At 38.4% G+C, this 16,983-nt stretch overlaps 1 long non-coding RNA gene across 1 annotated transcript; it reads right to left on the bottom strand.

Moving 5' to 3' along the window:
• Positions 1–4,833: 4,833 nt before the first annotated feature.
• Positions 4,834–16,202, bottom strand: LOC136007261 (uncharacterized). Its single transcript, XR_010609562.1, has 5 exons — positions 16,170–16,202; positions 11,196–11,376; positions 10,386–10,497; positions 8,513–8,966; positions 4,834–5,046 (listed from the first exon to the last, which is right to left on the bottom strand). It is a non-coding gene; the product is annotated as an uncharacterized LOC136007261 (long non-coding RNA).
• Positions 16,203–16,983: the final 781 nt, after the last annotated feature.

Below are 16,983 nucleotides of genomic sequence, written 5' to 3'. Positions count from 1 at the left end.
AAAGAAAGTAAAAAAAAAAAAAAATCATGAGCATAGATAGAATTAGCCAAGACTTCCCATCCCCATCACCATTCATCACCAGCCGTTAGAAATCACGTCTTTTTATTCTTTCCCACTCATTCTACGTACATTAGTACTTCTATGTCAAATACAGATGATTCAAAAGGATTGGTTGGGAAATAATTTATTCTCAAGTAGCCCAGTAATTTGAGTGCTGTTTTGAATGGTGTGAGTTCTCTTTTGCCTTATCTAAATTACATAAGCATTATAGCAAAATATTCAGTGAAGAAGCAGAAAAGCCTCCTTTCTCTGCAAATCCTGGAGGGGGTAAGGAGGTGGAAAGGTACAGAGAAAGGGCTTACATAAATACTACAGGACAGGCTGTTGATCCCAGTAACATGGAAGTACAAGGAGTGAGGCAGCCTACTGCTGGTCAAAGGCAGCCTTTTCTTATGTCCCAAGCCCTTAATCTGATGTTCCTTCAGAGGCACATAACTCACAATTTCTAGCTTACAGGAATGATGAAACCTACAAGTAATACACCATTCTGTGGCTCCATACATAAGCATAATACCTTATTAACTGACAATTTTCAAGAGCCTCCCCTGGAGAAATGTAAAGGCTGAAAGTGTCATGGTCTCTCTGAGAGCAGCACAAATATATTCCTTACCAGTGAGAAGTTTTGTTACTGCAGGCAATGTTTCCCTCAGCTGCACTATGGAAAGGAGCAGCTGCCATTGTCACTGTACATCATGCACTTTAAAAAATGCTGGGGAACCTCTGCCACGATTAATCCCTCTCCTGTCATAGCATGCACAATGAGTCTTCTCCTTGAGCAGCTTTTTCTACTTTATTTTTTGCCAGAGAAGCCATGTATACACAAGCAAGGGATTGTATGTAAGAATGAATAGGCTCTGATTTATGCATATCATAACAGACAGCTTTTCAGAGGCTTCTTCTGAGTCAGCATGCTCCATTAGTTTCCAAATGTCACAAAAAGGTATTTAAATCCTCCAGCCAGGAGGCCATGGATTAACAAGCAGAGAAACACAAGGGTATCAGAGCAGTCGCTACAATCACAGTAAATACTGTACCCCCAGTTCTCCACTGGCCCTCTAACAGCAGCTGGGATGGGAGCTGTGGGTGCCAGCTGGACGTACCTTGCTGCCCCTGTCTTGCTCATGACTATTTTTGGATTCTAAGTAGAATTCACCAACACCCACAGCAGGACCTTGAGGCCTCAGCTCCAAGGCTACCAGCACAGCCTCTTCACCACCAGGCTCAGGATGAAGTTGCATGAGCTGGGACACACGGTCTCACGGCTCTTCCGATTTCCTAATTCACTCTTTATACCTTCCCCAAGTCCCTCCTTGCCCCTGGATGCCCTCTCTGAGCTGTCTGCATCTCCTGCCTGGAAGGGGGCTGATTGAACTCACTGACTTGACAGAAAAATCCAAGCAATAGAAAGCAAACGAAGAAAAGGAAATTAAAAAGAAAAAAGAGAAGGCAGATATATTCTGCCTCATGGGTAAGCAGCCCATCTCACACAAAACACAGCAGAATGGTGATGCTCAGAAACTTCACCCCCTGCTTTCCTGCCTCTCCTTCCCTTACAAGCACAACACAACTCCCCAGGCTTGGCCTCCAGAGCTGTGCCAATTGTGGCTCTGGGGTGCTCTCACTCCACAGTGGCAGGCCTTGAGTCTGCCTATGGCAACTGCTTCTGGTGGATAGAGATTGAAATGTAATTCCCTGGTTGTGTTTTATTTCTGCTATCACAGAGCACTGCTGCTCTCCTTCATTACTCCACTAATCCTTACTCTCAACTACATCATCATCTTAACCCAATGCTTCGCAGGATAGCACTCAGTTTGAGTTTCTATCTTTTCCTACTGACACATCCAAATTCTTGCTAGTAGGGGTTGAAAGCCTGAAAGCCGGAGTTAAAGGCACGTGTGGTGCAGTGAGAAGCGTATTGGAATTTGTTTGCTGGACAGCTACTGAGCATCTGCTGGGTGCTGAGACCTGCAGCAACCTGCTCCTGCACCCTGGCGATGCTCAGCTCCTCCCTCTGCGTGGCATGTCCCATCGCCTTCCTCCACCAACCTGCCAGCCAGCAGCACACCCCAGTCCATAGCAGGACTGCTCACTTTTATGTTACTTCTAGCATCAGGCCTATAATTGTTAACTAGTATCACCAGCTGATTAGGCACTGAGCATGTCCAGAAACACCAGTCTGGGGGTGATAACTTTCTATCAGGTCAAATTTGACACCTAAAAAAAAACAAACCAAAACAAAAACCAAACAAACAAAGAAAAAAAAAAAAAAAAAACAACCCCAAAACCCCAATCCCACACCCCCCCCCAAACCCCAACATACACATATGCAGGCATTTCATGTTTTTTAAATATTAGCACCAAGAATTATTTCTGCTTCACTTCTTACACTTTTTGTGAGTTTTAATTATTTAGAGTTCAGCCTGCTCAAAGATGTATTTTATTTAATTTTTTATATTTGCTTTTCAACCGCCACACCTTCTTTGCCACAGCTTCAAATTTGCTGCAACGTCGAACTTTCTGAGAATGTGTCAAGGGATTTGATGCTGGTACCAACTCACAGATTCACTCATCATATAGCTATTTTGTTACCTTCAAATGCCATTGAGATGCCCTGATTAGAATCCTGTCCTCAACCACTGCTCAGATAACCTGTCTCCATTTTTCTAGAGAAAAAAGGAACAATAAACCCAAACCAAAATTATTTTTGCACATTTTTCAGAATAAAGGAACTTAAATTGTACAAAATTACAGGAGGTGATATCTCCATAGGATTATGGGCCATCCTGGTATCTTGGATATTTAGTCAGGGTCAGAGTGACCTGCTCTTTGTTCACATACGAGTAGGATACTCACCAGAAAAAAATAAAGGTCTTCATAGGATGCCCATTCTAAATCCTCACACTGATGTTCATATTAAATCCTAAAGAGTTGGCTGATATAAACCTAGTCATGGAGCCTCAATTTGAACCTACATATTTCTAGAAATATGTTAACATGCAACAAAGAAAGAAATTAACAATAAAAACACCAAGCCCCAAATGCATTGTGCCTTACCATTATGAAAACCTGATTTTTGATGTATAGTCTCCTGATTGAGCTAATGGATATATTTTCTTTTATTAACAAGAAAACCCTATGACCTCTCATGTATGTGGACTGCGTGCCTGTGTCTAGATAGCCATAACACACAGTTCTTGAGCTCCCTTTCCATTTTCAGGCATGCTAAATTTGCATCCACTGCTTATTTCAAAGTAAAACTTCTACTAGTAGCTCATTTTCCAGTCTTAACCAAACAATTACACTAACTGATACATATTACAGTACATCTATATTAATAGAAGCCAATAGGCTCCATCTCTCCCAAGAAATCAGGACAGAGTCAGTGATCTGTTCATGGAGAACAGGTTTTAGAAGCAAATAACTTTTATATGTTTAAGTTTCATTCTGAATATGTAGGTGCTGAGAAAACAGCTGTCAGGAGCACCAAATCAATATGCAGAAAGACTGAAAACTGCTGACAATGCTCTGGAAGCTTTGGAGGTGAAATTGCAGATTCAGGGGGATTTTGAGGAGAGGCGCTGGGAGCTGGTGGGATAGCTCCTCTTCCCAGGAGCAAGAGTCCCCTGAACACCAGGTCAGCATTTCAGCTTCACCACTCTTATATACTCCTGGATATTAAAATATGGAGGGTTGGGTCTCTGGTGTCAAGGGCTGGCCCACTCTTCCTGAAGGTCCACAAATCAGCCTCCTGGACTGAGGCTCTGCACCAGCCGGAAACTTATTCGGGGACTGGAGATGTGCTTCAAGTGCATGGGGAGCCTGAGAGCAGATTAAGCTGTCCGCATAGACATAGCCATTCTGCAGAACAAAGCTGCTTGTGTGAACAATTTGGTTAGGTGCCTGAATACAGATTAAATGGTGCTCACTTGTGCAAATACTGTCTTTGTTCTAGGCTTCTTTACTACTGCCATCACCTAGACACCAAACACACTGCCTTTAACATATCTACCAAAACTGCTATTGGGGTTTGAAGCAACCAAGATGGTGTAACTCGCAAGCAGCTTTGATTAAGAGAGAAAATAGCATCAACTTACATGAAAATATCATTCAGTGCTTGTCTGATATTTTGGTTTTACTCTAATAAAAAGGTAAATGTAATCTTTTGTAAATTGTTGTTCACCAGAGAAAAAAAGGTATAACTACATGCACTGCCTGCAAATGCTGTATTTAAATATTCAATAGAGCTGTACTTGTGGAGAACTGACAGAAAAATCCCCTGCTCCCTCTTTCTCCTCATTCAGAAAACCAGGTGGAGGACTTTGAACATAAATTTGAACATAAGTATTTTCATAAACAGAGTATTTCAGCAATTAAGATTGTGGCTTTAAGCAGTTCTGACTCTTCTCACATTCTCTTCCAATGCCTTGGTGGAAATCAATCAAACTCTTAAGCTGCTGCAATAATATCCAAGAGATGAAACAGATACCAAAAATAAGGGGATAAGGTACATTATGAGTAAGATTCTGGCAACAAAAACTAACATCTCCATTCTTTACTTAAATGTTTAGACTTACAGTTGCCAAAAGCAAAATAAAATTGTTTGTTGGGAGTTTTTTGATGGGTTGTTTTGGGTTGTTTTTTTTTTGTGTGTGTGTTTTGTTTTATTTTTTAATATGTGGTACATTTTATATGTAACATACTTCATATATTGAAACAAGTAATATAAATCTGCACAGAGAAATAAGTATTCCAAGAAGCAAAATACTCCACTATTCTTCACTATATTCTGTAACAGACTGCCAGAAGGAAAGAAGACCATATCTACAGGCCTAGGCATTGCAGTCCTTCGTACCTGCAGCCATAGATCCACTAGCCTCACGGAGAGGGTCCTGAAAGGTGGATGATGATGGGCAGTCTCCAAGCTGGTCCCATCTGTGGTCGATGCTGGGGATCCCATGAGGCCAGGGAAGACATGCCATCTCCCTCCTCGATGGAAAAGCAAGTCAGATAAGATAGGATTATGCCACTTGCTTGGTCATTGTTTGCTTTTGATATTGGTATTTTCTCACACTGCTGTCCTGAACTAAACATTCAGGACAGGTTGTTTGTTGGTGTACCTCAACACAACCATGGTTCATCCTTTAATCCTTATGGGCCTTTTTGATTTTTCACAAAGAGCCAAAGAATTTTGCTAAAGAAAAGGTATTTTCTTCACATTCAATCTGTGGCAGCATAGGCCAACTCGGTCCCCACAAACTGTCCCCATCAGAACTTTGTTAGTTGCAACTAATTTTAATTTTGTGGGAGGCTAAAAAATGTGTCTACAAGGATTTTTCCAGCAAAGAACCTGAGAGTAAATAGGTACCATTAAAAAATTCAAAATTTGAGTATATTAAAAATAACCTGCACTCTGCAGAGCTTTCTTGACTGATACAGAATTATCCTCCCTTACTGGAAACCCACATCAGTTTCAGAAAGGATTTTTTTTTTTTTTTTGAGCAACTGAAAGCACATTTAAAAAATTGTCCAGAACAGAGCTTTCATGCATCTGCATAACTCTGTTGTGCACTATGAATTTGCAGTGAGACATATCAACTTGGATCACTGCCCATTCTCTGAACAAAATACGATTAAAACCTGGCAAAATACACACCAAGAGGATCGTTGTGCAACCTCAGACCTGTAGACTTAAGTTATTGTAGAAAATTTAAAGATATGTAGCTAATACCTTGAAAAAATTACATTTTAGGGAACCTTTTTTGACTAAGAAGTGGGGCAAAGAAATTAGAATTAGATTTTAGGGAAATAGAAACCCATATTGATAAATTAGTAAGAATGTCTGCATATGTTTGTGTGCAGAGCCATGCAGCTCAAAAGCACACATAGCTTTGGGGGTTTTGGTTACTTGGTTTTAATCTGTTCCAAGTTGTGATCCTCAAACTGTGTTTTCCATGATTGGGTTTAGCTAAATCTTCGTCACCCAGGGTGGTTTTTGGAAATTAATATTATAATAAGCTTTGTATCATACTAGTAATAGTTGCAAGAATCAAGCTAAATATTTACTGTTAGGAAAAATGTAATGCTTCTATTTTTGAAGTGGAGCGGCTGCAAAACCACTAGTAAATGTCATTTTTATTTCAGTATTAATATCCAAGTTTTTATGACCTCATTCAGAAACCCACAAGAATCTGGCTGTTCTTTTTATATTATTTTGGTACCCTTTACATCATTTCATACTTCTAATAACTAATGATGATAGCTAATTACTTAACAGATGGTAAAAGCTCTTTAATTGCTTATAAGGACTACTGAGGTTTGCTGTATTTTGGGAGCATTAACTGTGGTGACTTTTCATCTTCCTCAGGTCATTCTGAGTTTGTTCAGCCACATTAAATATTCAAGGGCCTGTTTTGTTTCTTTTGTTTCCTCCAGACCTACTGAATTGGAGGTTAGTAGCAGGTTGCTTCAGACTGTTGCTATTTCAAATACCTTTCTTTTGTAAGGTCACTCTAAAAAGTGAGAAAGCATCACCCTTCTCTTTTCTCCCCAGGCCTGCTCAGCACATCAGCCTATGCAGCCCAGGGCATCTGACCTTTAGTTATCAGAGATTCATCTCTCTCTCTTTCCAGTAGCAACATGCTATCAGATCATTAAGAGGAGACTAGGGGAAAAAAAGTCAAACCTCAAAGCTAAGTGGGCTCATTTCAGTAATGTCTTACACTGCATTTATACTATCTACCTTCCAGGTAACACAGGCAGGAAAAATTTCCAGATCAGAAGGGGCAAAAATAAGGAAGGAAATACATAGTTCAACACAAAAACAGTTAGTGACCTCTTTATACTTGTCTTGCACTTTGAATAAATTGCACATTAACCACACTAAACACTGGCCTAATTAGTAGAGGTACACTACCACCTCTTCTGAATGCTTTTTCATTTCTAATAGCTGTTTGTCTGGAGTTGTATGTAGATGCATACAAGGAGCTGTGGTGTTAAAAGATACAAAATTGACTGAAATAAACTTACTGCATCACAAATTATCAAAGAGTATGGCTAGAAACCATTCAGTTTTATGATTGCCGCTAAAATAAACTATATAGCTCTTGCATTTTGCATGAGACTGTGAAATCTGAAATAATAGGCAAATAAAGTCAGGATGATTTCTTTACATTTAGGATCAACAGCCCTCCTGGTGTATAACTAAAGTTACAATTGATTAAGTTGTATGCTTTTCATTTGATGTGAAGAGCTGCACAGATAGTACTGGATAGAGCATACATGAGTTGTGGCTAAGTGTGCCCAGAAGTGTGCTTCCTTATCAAAAATAAATATTTATAATAACCCTGTTACTTAAAATAAGTACATAATATGAATATAACAAATAGATTATAAGACAGAGGTTGTGAAACTTTCATTTGAAGTGTTCAACATAAAGGTTTGGTTCTTGTTTGGGAGGAACTCAGTCAGCCCTGACCAGAGACAGGCTGAATCCCTCCCTCTATCTTTTCTTCGGCTGAGGGATGGCCATTTATTGCTGTTATGCATGAGTATGTATTTACAGTAAGGTAGCTGTCCAGGACCATGTGGACTCAGTAGCATTGCTGCCTCTCCGGACATTTGTTCAGTATTTTAATATTTAAGTAACAGCCCCTGGAATTATATAATGCATTTGTTCTCATAACTAAGAAAAGTACAGGGTGACATGTTTATTTTCCTTTTTGAGCCTCTGGATTGCTCAGAACACAAATGTCAACTTCCCATTTGCATGCACTGAAACTGAATAACTCCTGTAACATTGCAATTTTATTCTTGATTGAGAAGAAAATGATAGTTATTTGCCCAATGAAAACTCAAATATTACCTCAACTTGTATTTTGTTCAGTAATCTCTAGGCATTTAGTAAACTGCTGTTCTGAGCGGATTACATTCAAAGATGGAGTGAATACTTATAATCATCACTATGAACAAAATGGACTCGCTAGGCATTAATTTTTGATGTCTTAAGCACTTCCTTTGCAATTCCATTGTCATCTGGCATCACCGTACCATAAATTTAGAGTGTTGCCTGGAATAGCTCTGCTTCCTTTTTTAACATGACTCCTTACGATTTAGCAAGTCTAAGCAGATACAGCTGATTGTATAAACCATTTGCATTTACTACTGCTTAGGAAGGTATGAGATACAAACTAAAAAAATTCAAAATAAAACTATTTTTGCATGGCTTAATAAATTGTTATGAATAAGCAGAATCCCCACTTATTATGTTGCTGAACTTTACAAGAATTTGTAACTGACAGGGAGAAAAATGAACAAAACAAAGAACAAACCAACTGTAAGTCTTGGAAGAGACAATATGAATAAAGCCAGAGAGATGATTAAATAAGGAATAATCACGCTTTGGGGAAACACTATGAGGTAATTATTATGCCCCATTTTGCCCAGTTTTTCTTACCTGTGACCAGAGCTGTGGAACCTGGCATCCCACACAGGAGTCCTCCTCAAACGGACTCTGGGATTTGGCTCCTCTTTTCCGGAAGGTGTATAAAATGCTACAGAGTGCCACAGACCAGTGTGCAAGCTTATTGCAAGCTTTCTAAAAAAATCTTGCGTGACGCTATTTAGAAACAGAGGTAAAAATAAAAGCTGAAGAAGCAGCTGGACTCTCAGACTCCCACACCTGATTGCAGCTGGGGTTTGTGTTTCTCCCTGGCCTGCCAAACTCTTCGGCTGGTGCTGACCATTTCACTCTCTTCTTCCCTACCCTCTCAAATCCTCAGAAAAGCTTCCTCACATGAAGGACTGGGTGGCAGAGATAGCTAAAGTCTCCTCCATGTGGGCTAGTATCCAAATGTGGCTTTGGAGGGATGAGCCAAGTCTGCATTCACAGGTCTAGGAAGTGTGCCTGCCTGAAATGCAAGAGAGAGAAACAGAGCATGGGCCTCAAAAACTCTTCCAGGATTCTTTTTTTCTTTTTTTTTTTTTTTCCATTTTACTTCTTCTTTTTAAATGTTTTAACACTGTTGTGATGTTTTTAGATTTTAATATACTACTGCATCAAGCAAAATCGTATCATGAAACTGCATAAGTAGTAGGTATATATAATATAAAGCATTTACTCTTGCAGCCTGACATAAGAAATGGAGTTCCTCTGACATGCCATATTTTAAAAGCTGAAACAGGAGACAGAAAACAAATCCCTTCCCTGCTGAAGTAACATAAAGGGTTATGGCTGAAAAACTAAGTTCTCTTTCTCAACAATAAGCTGTAACATGCTGTCCACACTTCAAAAAGCTGACAGAAGGCAATGTATTTGTATTAGGGTTTGCATATTTTTTCTATATTTTCTTATTTTCCACAAACCTCACGTTCTTTGAAGTCCCACAAGATCCTCTAAAAGCAAACTCTTTGCAGGAAGCTCCTTGAACATTAGAGAATTAAAACCCATGAATGGTCTATCACCTTAGTTACAGTCCATGATTTCCAGCCCCAGTAAGTGCACTAAGCTAAGTCACAGCCAACCACAGACTTGCCATCATTCCGAGAGCGCCAGGTCAGAGCTGTTCCTGAGACAAAGCACAATTCTGAAGCACTTTAGGCTTTCCATCCTTGATAATAACAAAACATACACAGGGAGGGGAAAAAAGTACCACCTATGGTTTAATTAAAAGTTGAAAAGCCACAGTTATCTTCTGATATTTGAACTAATCACAATCCAAACTTTTCACTTGCTACAGTTTTTTAGATTTGCTGCAGTTTCATGGCTGCCTCAGAAGGCATGTGTATAAATATATTTTCAAGGTTCTTAGTTAACAGGTGACTTTCTATCTTTATCATATTTGTTTTGATTTAAACAATAATACCAGAACTGCTTCTGTAGCCTCTGGGTATCCTAACATATAACTAGCACTATAGAAGAACTCTCAGTGCTAAAACAATTACATTAGCAGGATCTCTGTGTATTTATAATTATAAAGAAAACCTATTTTCAGAAAGTGAAGTAAACATATTGACATTATTAAGCGTAACAGCAGGTCAGTCTGGGGAAAGGACAAAAAATAATGTGTTGAAGAAAACATTAGCAAATAACACATATTAACACCACCCATCCTGCTAAAATTGTTTAAAGCAAGGCAAGAAGTCATCTCTAAATCAGTGTGGTCCTTATTCTAGAGAAGACAAGAGGGCCATAAACAGAGAGCACTGGCAGAGCCCCCACAGCATGCTCCAGAATCATCTAACTGCAACAGGCATCTGCTTGAAGCACACTTTGCTTTGCTGTCTTCCTTCCAAGGACATCTGGGAAGGGAGAGGAAAGGAGTTCTCACCTCAACAAAGAACTGACTGGCACCTGGGTTCTCTGGATTCAGGGGTCTTCTGTGGTTTGCTGGAGCAGAAGTACCCATGGAGTCACAGACAGTCCCTGTGGACCATCTCTATCTTGGGAAAGAAAGATGGAGATAAAATTCATTACTCCCACAGGTCCTGGAGTATTTATGCTGAGATTTCTAATTCAGGTTGCATTTAATCTACAAAGATTTTTACTTGGAACAGGTGCGTGTGGACCTAGTCCATCACCCCAAAAATTTAGTAGTGCCATCAGAAACTAGCTCAATAGGTTTAACAGAGTATTAGAGTACAAGAATACCTGGTTTTCCTCCTTTGGTTGGAACCTAGTAAGCTCCAATTAGTAGAATAATTAATGAAGTGGTTCAGGACAAACTTCATAGGCCTTATTAAGGTCTCCCTCTGTCCTGCTGACCACTTGTGAGTTAATGTAAGGAAATAGAGTCTCCATCAAGCTACCATAAACAGAAGCTTGCGAAGTCCATTGCAGATTTGCTCCTATGCTGTGAGAATATTTCACCCTGAGAGCATCCTGCCTTGGTTCAGCCTTGTGGCTGGATATGCAGGTCATGGAGCAGGGTACCTGTATGTGCAGCTTCTTGGGAAATAAGGAGGGCAAAGGAGTCTGCAGTGGCCAGCTGTCTGTCAGGGCCGGGGCATCTGGCAGCAGAAAGGGGCAAAAACATGGCCTTTCTGTTCTACTGACTAGTTTGATCTATGAGAATCTCTACAGGCATTTTTCATAATGCAATCAGTTTGCTTGCATAATTCAAGCTTCTGTGGAAAGGTACCTGTTTTGTAGAAAAGTATCAAGCAGTGCTGCCAAAGTACTGTCAAAGTTTGTAAACCCAAATGACTATTCTGAAAGCTTCAACAGAAGACTTGAAGACTGAAATAAACTTCATAGGTTTTATTCATCATCCCAACAATCTTCATAAAATAGAACCTGTGAATCTTCTGCAGGCTGGGAAGCTAGAGAGAAGGAAAAATGTCAGTAGTAGTATCTATGTTCCTTTATTTCTTATATTACTACAAAAAACCCTCAGAACTTTTCTCCACTACAGTGGAAGTAAAAAAATAATTAGACAGAGGAAAAAAATCAAGATTGAATTAAATCTAAACTTGATTGCTAGCTAGCAGTTGGGATTCTACCAGTCTGGTTCTTAAACCCACATGATGCTTTCAGTATCTCTATACTGCAACCACCATCTGTAATTTCAAAGCTAAAAGAACAGCATGACTGAAAAGAGATGATATGAAATAAAGATAACTCTTGGTATTATAAGTTTACCTTCTTTTCTTTCTCTAATTAATTTTCTATGGGTGAAATGACCAAAGAAAAGACAGAAACAGGTGATTATTTCTGCTTGTTTTTTTATACCTGATACTTAAAATATTTTTTGAAGGTATGAAATTATTGTGGTTATGTGTCTATACCACTACCACCTTTACCCTTGAAGTACATACACCTGCATTTATATTTAAGGAAGCAATTTTTTTTCATCTCAATGATATGAAATAACAAGCATTTTGGCATGAAATGACAGTTTTTATTTTTAAACACAGGCCTGCATGTAATATTACACCCCATACTCACAGTCTGTACAATTATTAATAGCCACCTGATGAAAAAGAAATCCTGTTTTCAGAACACACCTCTGGCAACAACAGATATTTTTAAATTAGAACAACTCAGTATACATTTTGAGAAAAGGGCTCAACTATGAATGAGAATGTCTTACTATAGGAAAATGTTTCTATAACCCCACGGCTGAAAAAATAGTCATCTTGGAAAATGGATCAGGATTTTCTTTAAAGCTCAGCCATTATGAAGTGTGCTTGTTTCGGGTTTGGGGTTTTTTTTCATTTTTTTAATCATTGGAAATCCAGCAGCTTGGGGATTTTTTTATATTAAGGAAGGATAGATTTTTCTTATTTATATAAAACATCTGTGGAAAGAAAAACCCTACTTAATCCTTCATAATAGATCTCCGAGCACAAATTTACATACAGTGACCCTATTTTGTTCTGAAAAATGTGAATGGAGCTCTGGTTACAGCTTACAGACTCTAGCTCTGCTCTAGGCCAGACTATAAGCAAATAAAGATGAATCTTATTAAACGAAAGCTCTTCATTTCCTCCCTTACACTTCAGCACATGTTGAATACGATTTCAGGAAAGATCACATCTGAGCTTTGGACTTTCAAAGAACTGAGAAACACATGTGCCACTTAAAACCTGTTTTTTTTTATCTGGGATTACAAAATGAGGCCAGTGCCACAGTGAGAGCAGAGGAAGGACCATTAGAACACACCTCTGGAAACAGCTGAAGGAATTTGGACTTCCACACTGCTGACAATATTAATATTATTTGCTTCTTTTAACATTGGGTGATCAATTTGCTTTGAGTGACATTAGTGTCTTTAATGTATAGATTAGGAAAATGAACTACAACGTGGCTGATGTGTTTGAATCAAATTGTGTCAGGGTTTGGGAAAAATGATGGATAATATTCTTCACAGACTTACTTAAGGTTCTTTTTCATCATTAAAACGTATCCCACATAAACTGAATGCACCGTACCATCTTCTAAATATGCAAGTAAAAATCTCTTTTGGATTAAAATTACACCTTTTTAGACTGCATGCAGAAGCATGTAGCCATCTATTTTAGTAGTTTTACCTTGTAAAAGAAAGAGGGATCAGAATGAGAAGTTCAAAAATCATTACAGAAGTAGATATGTATGCAATACAGGTGCACTCTGGCTTAACTACAGCCTGGGACAGACAAGAACATGCGGTCTTTAACTTCCTTCCCACTTGTACCCCAGAGAAACATTATCTGTGTTGCTTCTTAAAGGTCCTATCAGTAGATCTAGCTAAAGTGTCTTGTGTTTCAATAATATTTCAGTCACTGCTTTGTTGGAGCAACCACCAATCATATCAATTACCAGAGTTTATTTCCTTCCCTTCTAGTCTCTGTCCTTTGGTGCAACCTTTCCATACACTTATGTTAAAATGGGACTTTGGGGATTTGGGTTTTTATTTTAGTTCTAGGCGTGGGTACACAGCTACCAAATGGGGTCTGGCAGTGCTTCATTCTTTTCAAAGTCTGAAAATGTAGTAACAATAATTCATTACATTGCCATTTTAGAATTATATAGTTACAATTAAGTAATTATATAATAGCACAGAAAAGCAACTGCCCTAATGCATTCCTATCTAGAGACAGCAAACTTTGCATACCTTGGAAAAACTGGTTCTTTTGGAGAGTGAAATACAGTTTTGCTAATGCAAGGCTCATGGAGCTTAGATAATACCGAGTGTAAGCTTCCAGCATTTTACAGTCCTCTGAACTGAATTAGGAATCTGAAAATGCTGGTTTGCCGATTACCAGGCAGTGCATTTCCTCAGACTGCTAACAGAAATGTGTGTCACAAACATACACCTGTTCTGAATACCTGTTTCATACTGGAGCGTCATGTAAACTCTTGCCAAAGAGGAAAAGAAATAAAACTTTGAATTATTAACAAAAAAATTTAAATAATAATGATTAAGATAAAAAAAAAAACAAACCTGTGCTTACAAAAAAGCACAAAATATTTCCATGGACCCAGGAATTTATCTGATACAATATTAATAGATTTTCTGCCAGTGGGCTATTTTTCTCCCTTCAAGGTGTTTGAATACATCAGCAGCCATATGCTTTATTTTACTGGTTTATGCTGATTTCAGTGACATTTTGCTTCTGATGAGAAAAAAAATCTAAGTAAGTGATGTAAAAATCTATGTGATGTTTCAGAATGAGTTTTCACTTAAAATGTATAATACATATGCGCAAACCTTTGGAAGAAAATAGATTTTAGTTTTGTCAAAACTTCTCCAGCAATACAATGATGAATTGTAATTTTGTAATACAGAAAAATAAGAAGCCATGAGAGAAGAAGTAGAAATTGTTACTAAAGACAACTGAGGCTTGGTGCTATAGGAAACCTTCACTACTGTTTGGCAGCTATTGTTTTGCTCTGGCCAGGCAACATCACTGCAGAATTTTCTATTTTGGATGGAATGTAGAGACCATGTTAGATGGATATATTCTTGATTCTGCCTCAGCATAAGGGAATGGATTAGATGATCTCTTGAGACAACTTTCAACTACGAATTTCACTAGTTCCGGGCTTTCTATACTACATGAATACTGCACACTCCCGCTTCAAGTATGTTTAAAAAAAGAAAAAAAAAAAAAAAAAGCATCTAGTAGAATGCTGAGGAGCATGTAAATGACTATAAGGGACATGCAAGAGACTGTTTCCTGACTCAGATTTATCTTGATAAAGACTTAGTTACTTGATCTATGTAGAAGTTTTTGAAAATTAGATTAAATACACAAATATCTTGAAAACCTCTCCCAAATGCTAAAGCTACTGCTTAACTAGACTATTTTTATTTTATTTTTTTTTGGCTTACTCCATTAAAACAACTGCAATTATAGAGTACTTTGAAATTTTGCTTTCATACAAACTGGAGATATTAACATAGATGTTTTCAAATACAGGATACTATGTTATTAATGAAATTAAGTTGTATTTACAAGGGTGCAATATAACATGTGGAGTGGCGTTAGGAAAACAAAGTAAATCTGTCTGGGATGCAGGACTTTGTGGCTCAGAATTATTGTGTAGGCATTGATAGTCTAAGTGAATATCATGGACATTTCATGAGGAACAAGTCTCCAGCTAGGTTCCAATGAAAGATTCATAGAATTGAACTGATCTTCATTGCTGATCCCTTTATTTAACAGTGGAGTCTTTCATTTTATGGGTTATACCAAACACAGTGCAGTTTCAAGCAGCTTGATAACAGTGTTTTTGAGAATGAAAAGGTAAATTGTACTTTAACCCTAATTAATGAAATAACTTTAATTCATTTTCATTCATAAAAGCTGCATTTACATTTTTCTATCAAAAAAAGCCAATTATGACATTTTTCCAGGTATGTTCTTTTGAAGGGTTCACTTTGAAAGTGCACAAGGGTGACATAAGGACACTGAAAGAATGCTCCTCCCCAGCAGCGAAAAACAGTGATTCTGAGAAGTAACAAAGTAATGGTAGTAGTTCAAGTGTGGGGTAAAGGTTTGAGCTGCTTTTACTTTAGAAGTAAATTTTCACACAGGAAGGGCAACATCCACATATGCATCCACAGGTGCTCTGTCACTAAATTACTTACCTAACAAGCACATCTAAGGTGTGTAGTAGGTGTTATCCTCATTAGCTGGTATTTAGGTGAGTTGGCCAAGGTTTTCTTCTCTCTCTCTTTTTTTTTTTTTTTTTTTTTTTATATGCAACATATTTGGGAGAGTGAAAGTCTGTCTTCAGTTACTCATTTAATTTATTTGAATTACAGCTTTCCTACCCAATACTGCAGAGAAAGTGCTCCAGGGTAAATCCAGAAGTCTGTTTCATTATCATCCCTTAAGTATAATGCAATTAGAATCACACCATGAATGACTAACAGTTTAGAAGCAATTATTTTATGACTAAGGTGAATTTCTACTTCACAGCAAATATTTCTCACATTTTTGTGTGCTAGCCTTTTCAACTGGAGTTAAGAAGATTAGAGAGATTAAAGAAGCATTTACAATCATGAAAGGAAACCATGAAGAATCTTACTGTTGTTTGAGGAAGCTGAACAGGGAAAGTGGAAGACTTGGGCCAGCTGTATGTCCTACAGCAGAAGCTGGAAGATAATAGAGCTCTGAAGACTTACCATGTCCACTCATTAGATGCTTCAGAGGTTGTGATCCTGTTTACTGTGGTCAGGCTCTCCTGGATGAATGTAAAGTTGGAGGCGAGTAACAGCCCCCAGCTGAGAGGTGGGGCTAGAAAAGTGGAAGCATGTGACACCATCACAGTGTGGTTTAGAACAGAAGAAGGATGAACACTGAGAAAATGGAAGGGAACTAACGTTAACAAACCAGTTAACTGCTCTATTAGAGAGTGCTGAAATTCACAGATATCATAACCAATGCAGGGCTGTTACTCAGGGAATTACAGCTACTTACTCTCTACTAAGAATATACAAGTCATAAACATCATTACCTAGTTTGGATATGTTTGTACTTACACTGTTACAGTATTCTGGAAACACAGGTTCTCCAGCGTTATCATTTTAGACAACTCTTGTTGCTTTCTCAGGCTCCTAAACAGCTTTGTGACAATGCCTGAGCTGCACACATGGCCCCATTGAAAGAAACATCATTCACATGGAAACCATGGATGGAACTATCCATATTCCCAGATCCTGTGGTTCACACTAAAGCTGTAAAAGCACCAGTCTGAGGAGTTTAGGGAGTGCTTCTCAGGGCTTGAACCCAGAAATCAAGCCCTGAAGGTACTTTCAGGTTCCTGACTTACAGGTAGGAATGAAGATTATCATCAAGCTGAACCAGCACTCAGATCCTTGTCGTCAGAGACTTTGCCTGAGTTATGGCTCCTAAAGCTCATGGGTTCCCTTGTGTGAATTCTGGGCACTTAAGCTCACCAGAAGGATGGCCCACCTTTCATTACAACCCTATTTCCCT

This window comes from Lathamus discolor, chromosome 1, assembly GCF_037157495.1.
Source record: "Lathamus discolor isolate bLatDis1 chromosome 1, bLatDis1.hap1, whole genome shotgun sequence".
In the NCBI taxonomy this organism is placed as follows: Eukaryota; Metazoa; Chordata; class Aves; order Psittaciformes; family Psittacidae; genus Lathamus; species Lathamus discolor.
The sequence above is the reverse complement of the archived record's forward strand: the minus strand, read 5'-3'. Positions and strand labels throughout refer to the sequence as shown.